This window comes from Pleurodeles waltl, chromosome 3_1 (genome assembly GCF_031143425.1).
Source record: "Pleurodeles waltl isolate 20211129_DDA chromosome 3_1, aPleWal1.hap1.20221129, whole genome shotgun sequence".
In the NCBI taxonomy this organism is placed as follows: Eukaryota; Metazoa; Chordata; class Amphibia; order Caudata; family Salamandridae; genus Pleurodeles; species Pleurodeles waltl.
The window spans coordinates 348,892,401-348,913,407 of NC_090440.1; the positions used below are offsets into that span (position 1 = coordinate 348,892,401).

The following is a 21,007-nucleotide window of genomic DNA, read 5'->3' on the forward strand; positions in this document are numbered from 1 at the left end:
CATCTGTGCCAGGTGTCTACCCAGGGGCCAGCTGTGCGATAGCCTCCCTAACCTCTTCTATTGTCACCGGTTCCCCCAGTTCATCCCTCCCTTCATGCGCCAGTACAGTCAGTGAGAGTGGTTGTAGAAATGTATCTAGTCGTCCTTCCTCTATCTGGTTGGGGCTCCGGTACAAGTATGTATAATAGTCCCTGAAGGCGTAGTTTATAGGGCCTGGTCTGAATCTATGCTCGCCTTTCATATCCCGAATGCTCACGATGGGGGATCCCTCCCCTCCCGGCCTTACCAGCCAGGCTAACAGCTTACCTGCCCTCCCCTCTTCAGTTTGTATCAATGTTAAATATTTCTGTGTGCAGTGGCACATGAGCTGTTCTTCTACCTGGGAGTGGGTCCTCCTTGCCTGCATATATTGTTCCTGATTCGGCGTGCCTTGGCTCCCTGCCTTTTCTGCCTCATGTATGGTTGCCTCTAGTTTGGTTAGTTCGCGCTCTAGGGTGTGTTTAATACCCACCGTTTGCCCTATACAGTAACCTCTCGTTGCTACTTTAAGTGTTTCCCACTATATATGTCAGGTAGTGGCTGATCCTTTATTAATTTTAATGTGGTCTGTCAGGAATGAACGTAGCACCTCCCTGTATGCTTGGTCTTCAAGTGCGGCAGGTTTTAATCTCCATAACGGTATGGGGGGCCTATCCTCTGCGACTCTCCAGTTGAGTAATGGGGGATTGTGGTCAGATATTGTGCGTCCCAAGTATTCAGAGTGGGTCATTCCCTGTGCTAGGGCAGCTGAGCACACCACTCTGTCAATCCTGGTGTATATGTGGTGTAGCACTGAATAATATGAGTAATCCCTGTCCTCTGGGTGCTGTTTGCGCCAGACGTCAATCAGTCCCCAGTCATGCATCCATTCCCTTAGTTTTTGGGGTACTTTATGGACCGCTGCTCCGGGTAATGGCGGGATGGAGCGGTCCAAATCTATGTTCATTATGATACTGAAGTCCCCCCCAGCAATAACTCGCCGTGCTGCTGACGTGTGAAACGGCTCGACAAGCACTGCATAAAGGGAATCTGGTCCTGATTGGGGGCGTAAATACTTCCCAGCACCAATGGGGTCCCGTGGAGTTTCCCTTCCACCAATACAAACCTACCCTCCTGATCAATGTCAGTAGATACCACCTCAAAGGGGACACCTGCCCGCACCCAAACCAGTGCCCCCCTCGCCTATGCAGAATATTTAGTAGCGAACACCTGCCCTCTCCATCTACGCCTTAGCTTTTCCACTTTCGCTGCTGTTAGGTGGGTTTCCTGTAACATCTCTACATGTATGCCTCTCCTCTTTAGATAAGAGTATTCTGTGTCTTTTAACTGTTGACCCCATCCCTCTGATGTTCCACGTTAGAAAACTATAGTCTGTCATTTAAAAGCATCAAAGAGGGTCGGCCTAACCTACCACCCCGGTACTCCACATCCCTCCATCCGTTATTCTCGGTTGCTCAGTTATAATCTGTTGCCCCCAGGTGCCATCAAAACTTAAAATTGAAAATCCCAACTCCCCCTCCCCAGGGTGCCTCTGAAACTGTAGGTAGCCCAAATAACCAGTGCAACAGTGCAACTTTGTCATCAAAGTGAATATAGTTCTCGCCAGTCTAACTGAGTGGACAAGAAGTCGGTACAGGGGTGGGTGGGTCCATGCCCGTCGGGGCCTTCAAATACTCCGTGTGCCCCATCACCAGACCAGGTCGAATGCAGTTATCCCAAGTCATCTGCTGTTTGCGGAGTCACCCTCGGAGGTCACCCGGAGCAGCCGGAGCCCTCCGCTGATGAAGCTGTCGTGCCAACTGAGTCTCTCTCATTGCTCCCTGCAGGGGATGCTTCTCTGCCTATAGCAGCTGCCAATCTCAAGGCCTCTGTCCTCTCAGACTCCCTCTTTGATTTTGTCGGTCCGGATCGGAGTCGGTTCCGGCTCCGCCGCCCCCGGGAAGCTCCCCGCGTCACTCTCTCTGTGTTGTCCGATTTCGTAGGCCGCCCTGCTCATCCTCTATGGGTCTCTATCCACTCCCATGCCTCCTCTGGATTCTGGAAAAAAGTGGTCTTGTCCTCTGCGATCACTATCAATCTTGCTGGAAAAAGGAGGGAGTATGGATCCCTTCCTTTCTGAGGGCTCTCTTCACCGCCATGAAGGACGCTCTCCTAAGTTGGATGTCCATGGTAAAATCCGGAAAAAGAGTCACTTCTCCATTCGCCACCTTAAATGGTCCCGCCTCTCTGGCTCTCTGGAGTAGAATGTCTCTGTCTTTGTAGTGGAGCAACCTGACGACCACTGCACGGGGTGGTCTTCCTGTTGCCAGGGGTCTGGAGGGGACTCGGTGTGCCCTCTCCAGCGTAAAGAATGGTGTCAATTGTCCTGGTGCTACCACAGTGTGCAGCCATTCCTCAAGAAATTCTACCATATTTGTGCCTTCTGCTCCTTCCGGGAGCCCTACCACTCTTACATTGTTCCTTCAATTCCTTCCCTTCACGGCTTCTGCCCTGCACTCCAAGCGCATCACTCTGTCCGTGAGGCTCAGTATCGAGGCTTCTAGGTCTTTTTGTCTCTGTGTAATGTCCGCAAGCGTGGTCTCCGTTTCCTTGACCCTATCAGCAAGCTTCTGGTGGTCCGCACGTAGGAGGCCCATTTCCACCGCCACATGATTGATGTCATGCTTCAAGGTTGCTTTTGTGTCCTCAATTGCCCCCAGTATTTTATCTAGGGTATCTTGTACTTTGGTTTGCTGGAGGTCTCGCAGGTCCCCTCCACCGTGATCAGCGTTAGTGATGCTCTCCATCGCTTTACTGCCGCGCCGGCCCTTAGAGGTCATCAGCCCAGGGTGGCCCGGAGCCCGGGATCTTAACAGTGCTTGAGGCCAAAGACGCACCCCCGCCGGACCCTTCTATCTCTGGATCCAGTGCCTTCAGTTCAGGTTCTTTTACTAGCGCGGCGGTGCCCAGTAAATCCTCCTCTGGTTACCCCAGTTGTTCATACAAAGCGTGTTCTCTAGTATGCACTGTCCCAATGTGTAGGCCCCCCGGGCCCGGGCATGCCCCCTTCCAGGAATTGACGCCAGGTGTAGCCTTAGGCCTAGTGTCTTCTCCAATGGCTTGTCGGTGTACCCCTCCAGCTGTACTTAACTTGTATCTGAGTCTAGGCCTCGCAGTAAAGTCGGATTTATAGAGGGCCCCTCCTGGGTGTCCAGTTCCTCTTACCCCGGTGCTCGAGGGATCTAACAGGGTCCGAGATGTTTGGGGGCCTCTGCTCTTCTTCACCGGAGAAAAGTGTGGGTCTGGCAGGCCCAGCGCCATTCGCACGGTCCACCCGGGCAGGACTCCGCCTCCACCGCTCGGGCGGAGCGCAGCATGCCGCTCCCCCAGTCCGCAGGTCCCAACTGCACCTGCCGCTCCACCGCTCAGGGCGATGCGCCCTCTCCCCCTATCTAGGGGGCTGCGCAGCCGGCGCCACCCCTCCTCAGTTCCGTGGCACAGCATCTCCTCACCGTCACCAGGGAGACCAGCACTCGAGCCCTGGCTCCATTTTCTTCCTGGGCTCCAGTCGCAACGCTCCGCAGCTCTCCTCCCGGGGGGTTCATAAAAAACATTTTCGCACTGTCCCTTTGTTGAGGCCCTCCAGGCCCGGATATGACCTCCTCCAAGAATTGGCGCCAGGTGTAGCGCTAGGCTCCGCTCCACTTCGCACTTGACAAACTCATCGTCCACTGGGCCCCTGTTATCTTTGCAGAGAGCCTAATGTCTTCTCCAGTGTCTCGTTGGTGTGCCCCATCTGCTGCATTTGTTGCTGAGTCTAGGCCTCACTGTGAAGTTGGATTCATAGGGGGCTCCTCCCGGGGTGCCCGACTCTTCTCACCCCGGCGCTCGTGGGAGTCAGGAGGGCCCGAGGTGTTGGAGGGCCCCGCTCTTCCTCTCTGGCAAAAAATCTGGGTCTCGCAGGCCCAGCGCCGACCACCTCCACCGTTCCGTCAGAGCGTAGCACACCGCTCCCCCAGCCCGTAGGGGCCGACCGCACCCTCTGCTCCTCCACCAGGAGTTACGCGCCTCCTTCCCCCATCAAATGGGGCTGCGTGGTCGGCTCTGCTCCCCTTCGACTCCACGGCGTCAGCGGAGAGATCGGCATTCGAGCCCCCGGCTCCAGTTTCTCCCTGGGCCCCGGCTGAGACACTCCACAGCTCACCTCCTGAGGGGTCCCGGCGAACCAGAATCCCCTCCGCCGACTATTCTCTGTTCCAGTGACCCCCGATGCATGGCACTCCAAAGGATGGCCAAGGGATGGGGTTCGTTTTTGCGGATAATTAATAGGCCCCTCAGGAGCCAATGAATTAAGCGGCCGCCATCTTGCCCGGCCCAGCCACGCCCCCAAAGCAGTGCAAACCTTAAGTGAGATTTAGGAAGCCATGCAAGACCACCTTGCATGACCCAGCGTGGTTTCATAAATCTCGAGTAATGTAACACCACGCAAATCAGTGCGCTGCTGTGTGCCAAGGAGGTGTTTCTATGGGTCTTACGTGGTTGTTCCCAAGCAACATTCATGGATTGTTGTGCATATCCAGATTTACAAGAACTTGTAAACTTGGGAATGCGTCAAAAAGATACGCCTCCCAGGAGAGTCACAACGAGGAGAAATATCTTTATTTCTCCTTGTTTTCCCTCTTTCTATGTGTGCTGCATTCAGAGGAAAAAGCCTCCCAGGATTGTTTTTGTGCAAAAAGGTGTCTCTTCCTGCACAAAAACAATCATCCGTGCAACACAGGCACCCTTGAACCATGTACAGGGGTGCCTGCATTGGCGCTAGGCTGCCAAAAAGTCATCAGAAAAGGGGGACAGAATGGGAATGCGCCGTATTGGATCAATACGGCAAATTCCTGCCCATTCCCTGTGACGCAGGGCAGCACAGCAATGTGACATGCTGGACTGCTCTGTGCCACAAAGCCCATAAATATGGTCGTTGTGTACATCTATTTGGAATTATTTGTTACTGGATGCCAAGGAGTTTTTGGCACTCTGAAGAACTATTCCAAACTTCGGTAAGGACAGTTCATTTATAAGTTAGAATGTTATACCCCCTTAATTTGTTGTGGACTGTTTTTGTTCTCTATCAAGATCATTTAAAACTCTCCATTTGGAGGCACACGAGCTGCCAGCAAAGATGGCTGCCTGATATCGAAGCTCTGCGCATCATCGGACGCATTTTTGCCGGCGGAGCCATTTTTTTCCTTAATCTTTATGGTGTTTTGCTCACAATAACTGTTGGATGTTTTGTTGAGCATTTTTATTGTTTTAGAGGCCGCCTAGCTTCTTTTCCTGACTTTTAAATTGTGTTTTTACATTTCTCCTCATGAGAGCGGCCATTTTGAATAACTTTTGCTCACCAATACAATGTACTTATTTGTTTGTTCTTTGAATCTTTGATGGCTTTGCTTGCAGTTTTTGCTCAAGCCATTTAATTTATTTTTGCTGTCTCATCAACATATATTTGGAGTTCCTGTGTCACTCGTTTCCCTATTGAAGGCTTTTTATTTTTATATGGGCAAACTAAAGAAAATAAAATCTCTGTTGCGTCAGTTCTTCTCAACTGACAAACTTTTGCAGTTTTTACAATTGGATACTGCTGCTGCGGCGTCTTCTTCTTCCATGTCAAAGATGTCTTCCTCATCTTCTTCTTTGCCTAATATTTCTACAACTACTCATAAGAGGGTTGGGCGTGGCTAGGTCCACCAGCAAGATGGCCGTCACTCTTTGAGGCTCTGCTGGGGGCCTGATTTTGCAGTTATCCTTGGAGCAGCCCTTTTCAACGCTATATTTCAGTGGGGGGCCTTCCCACTAACTCTCCTGAGGCAGTGTGCAGTTTCCGCGGCTACCAGCGGCGGCTTCCCCGTGCGCCCCTAGCCGGGAGGGGGCCGGCCCGGTGACTCCGGCACCTCTCTGGAACCCGTGGTGGGGAGGAGCCTGTGGCCTCGTGGATCGCGCTGTCCCGGGGCAGCGCTGGTTTTCCTGGTGGGCCGCTGGGGTGGCGGTTCCGGCTCCGGAAGCAACGGCGGGCAGAAGGGGGTGGGTGTTGTGCTCGGCCCCTGAGGCCGGATTGGCGGTCAGGCCGGGCCGCGACCTTGAGTGGAATGCGGCCTTGATTGGGACAGGGCCTGTGCTGCTGGCGAGGGTTCTGTGTGGGCTGGTTGGCGGCGGCTGTGGCGCTGTGTGGGTGCTGCGCAGACCCTAGATGGTAGGTCCGTTCCATGGCGGTGGAAACAGGCCTGGCAGGGACATGCGGAGGTGGGTGCCCCGATTTCCGCAGACTGTGATACCGGAGAGGGCCTGAGGCACTACTAGGCAGAACCCTGCCGCTTGTGGCGGTGGCTTGGTGGTGGCTGCTGAAGTGGGCAGAAGGTGCACTAGACTTCCCCAGTTGAGGGGCCCTTCTGCAGTCGGGTCAGTCCGCAGGCCGTTTGAGGCGATGTGGAAGCTGCTTGGATTGGGCTTGGCGCTGGAGTCCTACCCTACGTGTTCCTTCCAGACCAGTGGTGCGAGGCAACTGCTGGACAGGACCTGTGGATGGGGGCTGTCCCCTGGCTCTGCCGGGATCGGCTCCGACAGGCCGCCACACCGAGAGTTACAATTCCTAAGGGACTGTTGATCTGGGCTGGCAGGCTGGGGCTCCCTGGGGCCCGGCTGGGACTTGAGGAGTGGCTGTGTCTGGGCCTGATGCACCTCTCATTCCTTTGGTGGTGCTGATCTGTGCTGTTGCATTGGGAGAGCCGTTGACACTCCTTGGCTGTGCATCTTTCTTATCTTCTGCAGTCCTACTGGGAAGACTGTGGCTGGTGCCCCTAGCTGCTGGACCTCACTGTGGCGATGATGGGCAAGGCGGAGCAGAAACAGGCGTAGCTCACCTTTGATGGGAGTAGGAAGAAGGGTGGAGGGCCTGGTTCCCATTCGGAAGAGACATCTGCAGAGGAGGGGGCTCCAGACGCTTCAGTCAAGGCTATGTTTCTCGATCTAAAGAACAGCGTCGTTGGTATTGATGCTAAGCTTGATCATCTGACGGAACAGCTGGACCGGATCAAGGCTAGGGTGGATGATCTTGATTCCCGGTTTGACCAGCTGGAGGTGCGCACGTCGGAGATGGAGGATCAGCGACGCAGCAATGGGGAACATCTACTGCGTATAGAGCATGTATTGGAAGTTATTCGTAATAAGAATGAGGACTTGGAGGCGCGGTCGCGCCGCAATAACATTCGCATAGTCGGCCTTCCGAAGTCTACTGCGATGGGAAGGATGGAAGATTTTGTGGAGTCCATACTGTGTGACCTTTCCCTGATGAACTCTCCCGGCTGCTGGTGGTGGAGAGGGCTCACAGGTCGTTGGGTCCTCAACCGCCACCTGGCACTCCTCTGCAGCCTATCATTGTTCGACTGTTAAATTACAGCAACATATACACTGTTCTCAGACTGGCGAGGGAGCGGCGACCTGTAATTTACAAAAACACTAAATTTAGTATTTTCCCTGATTACACCCCGGGAGTGCAGGCTGCACGCATGTCCTTCCTTCCTTGCTGAGTGTGCAACATGGGGGTAAATTGCATTTCTTTACGGACCCAAAATTGGCGGCCAAGTTTGCCAAAACAGTGCCTAAAAAGGCAGCATCGAGGGAGCCGGAGGCCTCTGGAGTTGAGAGAGGTGCATTAAGTGACAATGACTAGAATGGTGGGGTGGTGAGGATCTCAGCTCTCTGTCTCTGGTGACTATATGGGGGCTCCCTGTTACTGATACTGGGTTAATTGTTTCTTCCGGCTGCTCTGATGCATGATTTGTTCAAGGGCTCTTTGCCCCCGTTCTCCTTCCCCATCTTGTATGGGCAGGTGGGATGGATGGCCTGGCTTGCACCCCTTGGATGAGTCCTTTTGCTGTGTTTGGGATTCTATTTCTGAAGAGGGTGGGTTTTCTGCTTCGACCAGATTGGGTGGCTGCGTGGGAGGGTGGGCCCTGGTTCTTGTTTACTGTTCTTGTTCTTTTTTCTCTCACTTTACTCTTCTGCATATATGTGGTGGGCGATTGTAATGAGACACTGTGGCAGTGCAGTATATTGGATTGGAAGATGCAATGGTGCGTGGAGATGTGACACCGGTGCGCTGTCTTACTTGGAATGTGCCCGGTCTGAATGACGGGCGCAAGGTGCGGCTACTGTCTGCTTATGTGAAGTGGCAGGAGATTGATGTATGCATGCTGCAGGAGACCCACTTAGTGGCCGCAACTCCGAATCAATTGAAGGCTGGCTGGATTGGTGAGTGTCACGGAGCGGTGTTCTTGCGCTATGCGAGAGGGGTTGCAATTCTGCTGCGGAAGGGACTGCAGTGGCACACTCAAAGAGTAATTGTTGACCCCAATGGCAGATATGTCATGATGAGTGGAATGCTGTTAGACAGAGCTTGCAGGCTTGTTTCTATTTATGGTCCTAGTACCAATGACCCTGAATTTATTTGAGAAGTGTGCCGGCTGATTGAGTCGCTAGGCAGCGGCACCTTGATTTGGGGAGGGGACTTCAATGTGATTCTGGACCCTGGATTGGACTGCGAGAGCCTGGCTAGAGTGCAGCACGTTGCTGCTGCTAAAGCCCTGTCGTCTGTAATGACCGAGGGAGCCCTGGTGGATATATTGCGGGTGAGGCACGGGGCTGCTAGAGAGGTCACCTGTGTTAATTGTGCTCATAATAGCTAGTCTCGTATCGATCGCTGATTGGGCACAAGAGTTGTGGTGCTCTCGACGCAGTTGTTTGAGCACATGGTGCGCACTCTGTCGGATCACTCGCCGGTCAAGTTAGTGCTGGCAGTGCGGGGAGGGCCTGGGCGTGCGTATTCGTGGCGTCGGCTGCATGGAGCATTGAGAGATCAGGTGTTCCGGGAGGAAGTTCGTGAGGCCATTATTCACTATTTCAATGAGAACTGTGGGTCGTGAGTTCTGCTGGTAGCTTGTGGGAGGCATTCATGGTGGTAATTCGTTGGGTATGCCTTTCTAAACAGCATGGTGTGCTGAAGTCCCTGCAGCAGGATTTGGCTGATCTGGAGGTGCAGATAGTAGAACTGGAGGGGCGCCTGGTTGTTGACTGGTCTGGGGATATGCTAGCAGCTTTGCGAAGAACTGTCTCACAATATGAGGAGGCCTCTCTGCACGAGATCTGCTTCCTGGGGAAACATGCCAAGGCAAGGAGATACGGGGTAGGTGAGAGGTCAGGACACATACTCGCGAGTATGTTACAAAGTCCATGGGCTAGTAACTATATTGTCAAACTGAACGGCGTGTTGGGTGAGCGGGTGGCAGGATCGGATGGCGTCATGTGGGTCTTTACTGACTTTTTTGCAGAATTGTACGCAGAGTCTCCTGGTCTGGACGCTGAGGTGGAGAAGGACTACTTTTCCCAGATTAGCTTCCTCTGGTTTGATGACTCGCACAGGTCCTACCTAGACGCCCCCTTCACTGTGGATGATGTCAAAATGGCGATTTGTAGTTTGCCAGGAGATAAGTCTCCTGGCCTTGACGGTCTTACTCGTCCTTTTATAAAGAATATGCGGACATTGTTGCACCTCACTTTTTGGAGGTTTATGCGGAATCTATGGAGACTGGGGTTCTTCCCGCCTCCTTGCGAGAGGCCTTGATCGTCACAGTTCTAAAGCCTGGCAATGATCCGTGCAGCTGCAACTCATATCAACCACTTTCTATGATTAATATTGATAACAAAATCTTGGCCAAGATGATAGCTGCGAGATTAGAGCCTTTGCTCCCAAAGCTGGTGTTGCCAGACTAATTTGGGTTTGTTCCCGGTCGCTCTACGGCACATAATCTTTGCACGTTCTTCGCTGTCGCGAGTACGATTGAGGCTGAGGACAATGCAGCAGTGTTTTTTTTAGATGCTACCAAGGCTTTTGATTCTCTGGCGTGGAAGTATATGTTTGCGTTGCTAGCCAGAATGGGGATGAGCAGTAGGTTTGTGCAATTGATCCGCTTGCTGTACTCGGAGCCTACTGCTCGGTTGCGTGTAAATGGGATTGTTTCTGGTTCTTTCCAGGTGGCTCGTGGGACTCGACAGGGCTGCCCTCTATCTCTGTTGCTTTTCGCGATTGCAATGTACCCCCTTGCGGCGAGGCTGAGACAACACCATAATCACTGTGGACTGGCATTTTGCCAGCTCCCTATATTGATATCCATGTACGCGGATGACATTGCATTGTATGTTCGCAAGCCGCGTGATCATCTTGATATCCTGCTTGATGAGATAGTGCGGTTTGGTGCATTCTCCGGGATTACGATTAACTGGTCTAAGTCGGTGGCGATGCCTCTTTCTGTGGGAATGCTGCGCTTTTTTCCAGGTACCCTATTGGGTGGGCTGATGGCCTGGTGCGATACCTGGGCATTTGGCTAAGTGGAGAGGTAGAGACACTATGGTCAGTTAACTATGGAAGGGCAATGGCGTGGCAGGAGGACAGGGTGGAGGCCTGGCGTTCGTTACCACTTTCGCTCACTGGACGTATTGCGATTGCTAAAATGGTGGTGCTTCCCAAATTTTTATACTTGTTTGTGAATTTACCTTTTATTCTTACGGCTAGTTTTTTGCAAAGACTCTGCTCTGCGTTGATTCGGTTGGCCTGGGTGGGCGGGCAACCCAGAATCTCTTGGGACAAGTTGATGCTCCCGTTTGAATTGGGTGGCCTTGCTGCTCCAGATTTGAAGATTTACTATCACTGCGCACAGGCTCACTTTGCTCATTTCTGGATATGCCCTGTCCGGTATTTACCGCATCTTGCACCTGAGAGTGATGCGGTGTGGCCAGACGGATTGTCGCAGATGATCGGGGACCTGTCTCGTCCTAGGCCACGTGGAGTGGACAAAGTGGCCTGTTCGGCCCGAGCCTGGGCTGCTTGGCTGCGCCGGGCCGGTGTGCGCGAGCCGTCTGCCCCTTCGATGCCAGTACTTGATGCACCGGGACGTCCTACTGCGTAAATTCCTCCGTGAATCGGATTTAACTAATCTGGGAGACTGGTTCATGGAGGGGAGGTTTATCTTGTCGGAAACAGCGCTGGGGGATGGAAGAGACTCTGCGTTACATCGGCTATATGTGCTGTGCATTGGTGCGATGCTCTATACACGCTACCCGGTTCTCCCTGAGGCCCCGTTGGTGTGTCAGGCGCTGGAGTTGCTGTATTGTGCGCAATCTCCTCGCAGGCTCATTACTAAATTGTATAATTGCTTGCAAAGAGAGAAGCAGGGAACTAAAACTACTGCTAAGCCACTGTGGGAAGTGGACATTGGTGAAGATATATCTTATGAGATGTGGAGGAAATGTTGCGCGTATATGCAGGTGCTCTCCCCCAATTATAGACTACGTCTTATTAATTTCAAATTCTTGCACTGCTTATATTATACTCCCCGCGGTTTGCAAGGCATGTGACTGCAAGTTGATTCTTGTTGTGAACGATGTGGGGCATCTGACGCAGATTTTATTCACCTTGAGTGGAGCTGTGCGGCGGTGTGCGCTTACTGGAATGAGGTGATGCGTATGATTGATGGAATAACCGCCCTGGTTCTGTCCTTCTCCCCCAAGCTTGCGCTGCTTGGATATGTGGAGGAGATACCGTTGGTCCATAGGAAGCTGGTAGGCCTCCTGCTGTTGTTGGCTAAACGTAGAGTGGCAATGTGCTGGGGACGTGGGTGATCCTCACGAGGATCTGAGTTGTTGCGAGATGCCTCTTTTTGCCAAGAACAACTAATGCTTTATTGGGAGTTGATGCCTGAGGGATCCCGACCTCAGGATATTTGGGCCCGCTACGCTCTTTCTTGGAGACCAACCTGTGAGATTGCAGATGGGGAGCTGCTCCCCGCCACGTGCATCGTGGTTAGAACCCTGCTTTAAATCTCCGTGTGCTTTGACTGATTTGCTGGAATGGATGCTGCCACTGCTTCTGCATCTCTTCTAATCCCACCTTTTTCTCTTCTCTCTATTGGTTATAGGTAGTGTTATACAGCACTACGGATGTTTTTTTGAGTTTTAATCTTTGTCCTTGAGATAGTCGCTATCTCTGCACGCCTGTCGTGGTGGCACCGGCCATTTTTGACAGGCTCAATGGTTAAAGTGTTTCGTGAGATTGATATAGGATGTGCAGATTTACGTAACTGTTACTTGTTAATCAGATCTGCGTATATAACACAATTTCTTTATAATTCTATGTGATGGGCTGACTCTGTTGTTGTTAAACTCAATAAAAAGAATTAAAAAAAAACTACTCATAAGAGGGTCAAAGAAGGCCCACCTTCACCAGTAAAATCTCCCTCACCGATCTCTCTTGAACTTGTGCTTGACAAAATACTTGCATTGCGTCCTTTTATTAAAGAAACTAATTCTTGGATACAAAATCTTGATACTAACTGGTCCCAAATGGAAGTGAGAGTCTCTGTTTTGGAGCAAAGAGTCAGTGAGGTGCAAGATGAAACACATAAAATTACTATTTTGGAGAAGGAAGTGGCAACTTTGAAGACACTTGCGGAAGATTTGGAAATCAGAAACAGACGCAATAATCTTCGCCTTTATGGATTACCGGAGAGTCTTGAAGGGAGTGACCCAATTTAATTGTTTGCTTCCTTCTTTCCACAGTTAGTGGGCCTACCATCTTATGCAGTATTGAACATCCAAAGCGCACGCCGCACTGGTCATCATCCTCCCCATTCCTTCACATCTAAACCAAGAGGCGTGATTATTTTCTTTCTTGAATTTACTGATCTATTGAGAGTTCTTAATGCTGCGAAAGCCCAAAAAACAAACCTCTTGTCAAGGAAGTAAAATCTTCATCTCACAGGATGTGTCCAAAGCTACAGCAAACAAGAGGAAAGAATTTTTGGATCTTCATCCACAGCTTCGTGACTTGGGAGCTCGTTTTGGATTATTCCATCCGTGTTTGTGCACCATGACATATCAAAATAAGACCACTTCATATATCTCCCCTGCGGCTCTTCGCAATTTTCTAAGACTACACTCTACAAACCCTATGGAAACAGCTGGTCCTTCTACACGTTGACTATATACGTTTCTTAATTTATTATGCTCTTGTTTATTACTATTATGATGCAGTTGATGGTCCTTCATATGCAGTCTATACATTATATTATTTTGATGTGACTATAGGTCCTCTTTGTTAATGTATTGTTTTCTTTCCACAGGTTCCTGGTGTTCTATAATCATTATTGCTCTCAACATTTGTCCATTGATGCGTTCCGTTTCCTTGCTGTGCCGTCTTCAGTCTGTGCTGTCACCACCCCTCTCCTATTGTTCATTCATCTCAAGTATATTTTTGCAGTCGTCTTTATTTGACATGTACTGTCTCTTCTTTTTTTCTTGAATATTTTCCATCTTTTTGCTTGCTGTTTCCCCTTTACTCTTCTCTCTCTTTGTTTTTCTTGTTTTCGTTTCCCCTATATGTATTTTCAGTTATTTATAGTTCAAGTCCTTTCGTGTATATATATGGTTATGTGACATAAACATTCAGGTATTTCTTGGAATGTCAAAGGATTTATTAACCCAGTAAAAAGGCAGAGAATGTTATCCCATTTAGCTAAATATAATCCAGACTTGGTTCTTTTACATAAGACCCATTTGACGGATTCTGAAGCTCTGAAACTTAAAAGAGGTTGGGTGGGCAATGTTTTTACTTCTCCTACATCTACAAAGAAAAATGGTGTAATTGTGCTCTGCCATAAAAAATTATCAGTTAATGTTATTTTGCAAGACTCGGATTCCGATGGTAGATGGCTGTTTGTGAAGCTAAGTATTAATGGGATTATAATGACTATTGGTAATATTTATGGTCCTAATCACGCCGATTATCTTTTCTGGCCTAATGTTACTAAACAATGTTTGCATTAAAATTATGAATGTTTTCTTCTTGGAGGGGATTGCAATCAAATTATTGATCCTTTTATAGATAGGCAATCTGTAATTAAATGTTCTCCTCATAAAATGCATAAACAATATAAGGCATTTCTCTCACAATGTAATTTAATTGATTCATGGAGAACCTGTAATCCTGATAGCAGGGATTTTTCCCTTTATTCTCCACCACATGGCTCCTTATCTAGACTTGACCATATTTTTGTTTCAAAATCACTATCCCAAAATCTTATTTATTCCTCCATTGAACCTATGGTAATATCTGATCATGCTCCAGTCATCACAGATTTGATTTGCTCCCGGTGCATCCCAAATCTAATAGGTGGCGATTTAATAATTCTTTGTTGCTTGATTCTAAATGTTCTACTTCCTTCGTTGCCCTTGCAGAGGAATTTTTCCGATTTAATGATGACTCTCATGTTTCCCCACAATTGTTATGGGATTTGTTTAAGGCTGCAGCTCGTGGACATATAATACATTTTGTCTCTAATAAAAATAAAACTTTTAATGCACATCATCAATCTCTGCTTCTCAAAATTAAATGGTTAGAACATCGATATTATTCTTCCTGTTCTAATTTTAATCTACAAGAACTTTTTCAAGCAAAATTGCAATTTAACAAAATCTTGATGGATAATGCCTCCTCTTTTCTTCTATGTAGTAGAGTCCCTATTATGGAGGTCGAAATAGATTGGGGAAACTTCTGGCTAATTATTTAAAAGTACGAAAGCAACACCACACAGTGAAGTCCATAGTTACAGATACTGGTGAGTCCCTTTTTAAAGATGACGATATCTTAGCTGAATTTGTTAATTATTACCAGACACTTTATACTCCTGAATCAGTCCTGACCTCCTTACGAATTGATGATTATTTAAAGAAGAATCCAAACCCTAATGAGACGCTAGTTGATGTTTTTTCACTTGAAGTAGATATTTCTTCTTCAGAAAATTTTAAAGCCCTTCAACCTCTAAAAAAAGGTAAAATTCCTGGTCCTAATGGATTTACAGTGGAATTTTTTCTACATTTTTCTGACATTTTACTTCCCAAACTTTTACAGCTTTTTCAATTCTTCATAGGTTCTGGATGTACAGGGGAAACATTTCAAGAAGCTTTGATTTGTTTAATTCCAAAGGAAGGTAAGGATCATACTTTCTGTAAAAAATAGAGGCCAATCCCTCTCCTCAATACAGATTATAAAATCTTTGCTAAATTGTTAACCTTACGTCTTGATACTCTTTTACCTGCGCTGATAAGTAAGGAACAAACAGGTTTTGTCAAAGGTAGACTTGCTTCTGACAACTCTGGAACATTCTTCAATATACTCAGCAAAGTTCCCACTCATTCGTACTCCTTAGCAGCAATTTCCATAGATGCTGGGAAAGCGTTTGATCGGTTAGACTGGTCTTTTCTATTAAAAGCTTTAGCCTGGAATGGTTTAGGGCCTCATTTCATTTTGTTTATCTCTTTGCTTTATCAATCCTCAGTGGCAACGATATTGGTGAATGGGAAATTGTCCAGATACTTTGTATTACGTTGAGGCGTTCGTCAAGGGTGTCTGCTCTCTCCACTCCTATTTATTCTAGCTCTAGAGCCCTTTCTATCCTGAATTAGAAATAACATTAAAATTGAGGGTTTCCAATATGGTGAGAAACACTTAAAATTTGCGGCGTATGCAGATGATATACTTTTATATATCTCAAACCCTGAACTCTCGATTCCATCTCTACTTCGGGAGATTAAAGACTTTTCTTTGATTTCAGGTTATAAGATAAATTTGGATAAAACAGAAATCCTTCCTCTAACAACATTTTGTTTTAGGTCATTGTTCGATATTACTGACTTTCACTGGAATTCTTCCAAGATTAAATATTTAGGTATTTGGTTCACCTCATCCATTAAAAAGTCCATTGACGTAAATATCTCTGATGCTTTAGGAGAAGGTCGATTAATCCTTTTTTCTATGGAATCCCTTATTTTTATCTTGGTGGGGTCGCCTTGACTCAATCAAATTGATGATTTCTCCTAACATTTTATATATCCTATCCATGATTCTGATTCTTCTACCTGTTACTTTTTTTAAACAACTGGACTCCATATTGTCTAAATTCCTTTGGAACAATAAGAAATCTAGAATTTCTCTTAGTCACCTTTGTCATTCTAAACAGAAGGGGGGGCCAATTTTCCTGATTTCAGACTATATCACAAGTCCTTTTGTTTGCGTCAAGCTTCTAGGTGGATCTCTTTGTCAAGCTCTGTGTTACTCCCTTATGGTTGGATATTGAATGTTCTTTTCTTCTACCTCTTTCTCCTCGTGAGGTGGTGTCCTTTTCTTATAATATTTCGCTTATCTCCTCCCTGCTTTTTAAACATACTTGTGCTCTTCTGCGTTCTCACTATTTACCTCCAACCGTCACTTATTCCTCTTTTCTGAAATCCCCTATTTGGCATATTCACCTCATCACTATCAATAAAAAACCTTTATTTTGGAAATCCTGGAGACAAAGAAATATAGCTGGGTCAAATATTTATTTTCCAATGATACTCCTTTGCCCTCCTTTCGTACCTCATTTCCTAAGGCATCAAATATTTATAAACTTTTTAATTCTCCTGTTTTGACACAACCTAAATCTAAAATTGAATCTCAATGGGAATTGGAGTTGGGATGTACCTGGACTGTTCCCTTCTGGAATAAGATATGGCATTGATCTTATAAAATATCTAGATCAGCTTCTACCACACAGTCACTTTTCTTTCTGTACCGCAGACTTTATTTTACCCCTTCTACTATAGTAAAATTTTCTGTTGGTCCTGCGATAGTCCAAAGGGTTACCTTATGCATATCCTTTTTGAATGGCCTCCCACTGTGTCTTTTTGGAGAAAAGTTTGGTGTCAGCTTACCTCCATTTTTCATTTGCAATCCCAATTATCTCCCTCAGTGCTTTTTCTAGATAGCCTCTCTGCTAACATTGTTTCAGATGATGATCATTTAAAGCTGTTGGATCCCATGTTAGCTTTAACCTTTCAGCAAATTACTCTTAATTGGAAAAATTCATCCAACATTTCCTATAAGTCTTGGTGGTATTATGTTTGCCACTACCATAGACTAGGTATTGCTTTTACCTCTTTATTCTGCCCCTCCATAAATAGAGATCTGTATTGGTTACCTTTGACTGATTATCTTAATGCTGTTGCTTGCAATTCTACTAATTGTACATTATCTGAGAATTTTAAGCCACCATGAATTGTTTGTTTTCTCTGCTCTTGATTGAATTTAAATTTAGCTCAACTTTATGCTTCATTGAATATCACTGTTTTTAGCTTTTTAATACACATTGTACCTTTCTTATTTTAATTGGTCTTGTTCCATTTTATTGTTTTCCCCCATTTTATACTTTAAAATGTTAAGCAGCTTTTACAATTCTTTTCAAAATTAAATCATTAACATTGTGACAGATATCTTGCATTGTTATTATGAGACCCGTATGTATTTTGATTTTAATAAAGCCGATTTACCTTAAAACTCCCCATTCATTCTGTGATGCTATTGGGGCAGGTTGGCATTAATATTTAAACTTTATCTAGACTTACAAAGGGCACTTGATGTGTCTATTTTCTTTCTATCCTCAGTATACTTTACAATAGTGCACTTCTGAAGGAATAAAATCGATAAAGAACTCGGGTCAATTTACACTTGCTAATGCGAGAGAGTTAGACCCCTCTCCTGTGATATTTCAGGCACTGGTATCTTACCCCTATAAGGGGACGAAAGGACCACCAGTTAAAATCATAGTAGACATGGATATTTACATTAGAATTAGGTCTTAAGAAAACCTTGTAAGCATAAAATGAGAATGAGCATTACGTGCGTCTTGTTTACATTAGACACATGCATTTTATCAGAGCACAGTGCTCAATGTGAGTTGATGGTTTCATTTTTGGATCAAAGTAATTTTGTTTCCTCATTAGACTCTGACTCCGAGCAAGAGAGAGAAAAACTCACAAGAGGGAAAGAAGGAGGAAGAGAAAGACAGAAAAATCGTAAAAAAGGGAGAAATCAAGAACGTAAAAGAAACCTGAAACGTGAAATAAAGAGGCCGGGAGTGTCTTATGGTGGATTAAAGAGACAGAAGATGGAATTGAGACTATGCACCAATGGTATTGGACACGCCCATATTCAGTAGCTCAGGGGTGCGGGATTCTTGGGAAAACCCAAGGCCTCAACAAAAATTATGCACTGCTAGAGCACATTCTTCACAAGTAGAAGCACCAGGATTATCCAACCATCTGATGAGGATATTGCTTGTCAGTTTCGATTATCTCACTTAATACTTCTTGAATTGTGATTATTAATTTTTTTAAAAACTGAGCTTCGGTGAATGTTGGTTGTTTAGATACAAAACACATTTTTCACAGACATAAATAATAAATCTCTTTCTCTCAATCAATCAATCAGTATTTGTAAAGCACAGCTACTCACCCGTGAGGGTCTCAAGGTGCTGGGGGGTGGGGAGGGGCCTCATTCTAAGAGCCACGTCTTGAGGTTCTTCCTGAAGATGGTGAGTGACAGGCTTTGACTGAGGTGCAGGGGGAGGTTGTTCCAGCTCTTTGCTGTAGTGTAGGTGAAGAATCGTCCTCCGGTGGTGGTTTTGTGGATGCGTGGGATGGTGGCCAGGGCCATCTGAGCGAGCAGGTAGGGGTGTGGAAGGTGACACAGTGGTTCAGGTATGCTGGTCCTGCTTTGTGTATGGCCTTGTACGTGTGGTTGAGAAGCTTGAAAGGGATTCACTTCTTGATCAGTAGCCAGTGGAGGGTCCTTAGGTGTTGAGAGATGTGTTCTCAGTGAGGGAGGTCCAGTATGACTCTGGAGGCGGCATTCTGGATGAGTTGTAGTTTTATGATGTTCCTGGTTGAGCTCCCGGCATAGACGGCATTGCGGTAGTCGAGCTTGCTAGTGACTAAGGCGTGGGTGACTGTCCTGTGACAGACTGCTGGGATCCATCTGAAGATCTTCCGAAATTTGCGGAGTATGAGCCAGCAGGAGGAGGCAACAGAGTTTACCTGACAGGTCATGGATAGGGAGGAGACAAGGATGATTCCTAAGTAGCTGGCGTGCTCAGTCGGTGCAGGAGGGATGCTGAGGGTTGTGGGCCAGCAGGAGTCGTCCCTAGCTGAGTTGGTGTTTCAGAGGATGATGAGCTCAGTCTTGTCGGAGTTGAGCTTGAGGCAGCTTTCTCTCATCCAGGTGAGAACAGCTTCCATTCCAGAGTGGAAGTTCCTTTTGGCTGTGTCCAGGTCTTCAGTGAGGGAAATTATGAGTTGTGTGTCATCGGCATATGACAAGATGTTCATACCATGGCTTCTGACGATGGCAGCGAGAGGGGCCATGTACATGTTGAACAGTGTGGGACTCAGTGAGGATCCTTGGGAGACTCCACAGTTGATTCCTGTGGGTCTGGAAGTGTAAGGCAGGAGTCTGACCCTCTGCGTCCTCCTGGAGAGGAAGGAGTGGATCCATTCCAGGGCTCTTCCACAGATTCCTATGTGGTGGAGTCTGGTGCACAGGGTGCTGTGGGAGACCATGTTGAATGCTGGTGAGAGGTCGAGGAGTATGAGTGCTGTGGTGTGGCCGCAGTCTAGGAGTAATCTGATGTCGTCAGTGGCTGCCAGGAGGGCTGTCTCCGTGCTGTGGTTGCTGCGGAAGCCCGACTGGGAGCTGTCCAGGGAGTTGTTGGCTTCAATGAAATTCTGTAGTTGTGCGCGCTTTCTCCAGTACTTTGGCGGGTTAGGGTAGCAGCGAGATGGTCTGCAAATCTTTTTTTCTGATGGGTCAGGCGAAGTTTTATTCAGGAGAGGGCATATTTTGGCTTGTTTCCAGTCCTTGGGGAAGGTCCCTGTGTTGATGGAGCAGTTGATTGTGTTCCGAAGCTCCAGATGCGCTGGCTCTGATATATATGTCGTGCAGGCAGGGGTCTGACGGGGGCTTCCGGGTGGGTGTTGTTCATGATGTTGACTGTTTCCTCTGTGGTGAGCATGGACCAGTTGTGGATTGTGGGGTGGGTTCTGGGGGGGTGGGTCGGCCACAGGTTCTGGTGCCTGGATTTTCCGAGAGGAAGCTTTTGTAGATGTCCTGGATCTTGTGGTGGAAAAAGGAGGCGAGTTTGTCACAGAGGCCCTGTGACGGGGGATGCTGGTGGCTTCGGAGAGGGGTTCTGTGAACTCGATGACTGAGAAGAGTTCCTTAGCGATGTGTGCGGAGGAGTTGGTGCGCTCCGTAGTGTGTCCTTCCTAGCGTTCTTGATTTTTCATCGGTGGGCGGCAGTTGTGGCTCTGTTTAAGGCTAGGTCTTCACTGGTTTGGCTGTTCCTGCATTTTTTGATTCTTGGAGTTCGGTAGTGAACCAGCTGGCTTCCTTAGGTACGCGTTTGGCCGATGTCAGCTGGAGAGGGGCTAAAGAGTTGGCACATTCGGTAATCCATGCGTTGAGATTGCGTGCTGCTGTGTTTGCGTCGTCGGAGGGAGGGATTTGGCGAGCGATGAGTTGATTTGCTCATTGGTGATTTCATTCCATTTCCTGTGGGGGGTCCTGGAGGTGTGGGTGTGGCTGCTGGGTGTGGTGATTGTGAAGTGTATGCAGCGGTGGTCGGTCCAGTCTGGGGTGGAGATGGTCTCAATTGTGATCCGGTTGCTTGAGATGAAGATGGAGTCCAGTGTGTGTCCTACGATGTGTGTGGGTGCGGAGACCAGCTGTCTGAGGCCGAGGGTGGTGAGGTTGTAATGTAGAGCATTGGTGCTTGCATCAGTGCGGTCCTCGAGGTGGAAATTCAGGTCACCGAGGAGGAGGTAGTCGACTGACGCCAGGGCCTGGGGGTAGTGATGTCTATGACATCGTCTATGAAAGCTGGGCAGGGTGGCCTGTACACCAGGTGCCGCGGATGGAGGAGTTGTGGTTGGAGTGGACCACTTTTTCTCAATCACACACACGCACACACCCTGTAATTACTTGAAAAAACACAAAAATGAAAGCTACATTATA

The 21,007-nt window shown here is 47.7% G+C and overlaps 1 long non-coding RNA gene across 1 annotated transcript in view; it reads left to right on the forward strand.

The window, feature by feature from the left end:
• Positions 1-18,387, forward strand: part of LOC138284081 (uncharacterized) — a 143,378-nt gene extending 124,991 nt beyond the window's left edge. Inside the window, exon 3 of the long non-coding RNA XR_011201341.1 lies at positions 17,941-18,387. This is a non-coding gene — a long non-coding RNA (uncharacterized lncRNA). The remainder of the gene's footprint in view (positions 1-17,940) is intronic.
• Positions 18,388-21,007: the final 2,620 nt, after the last annotated feature.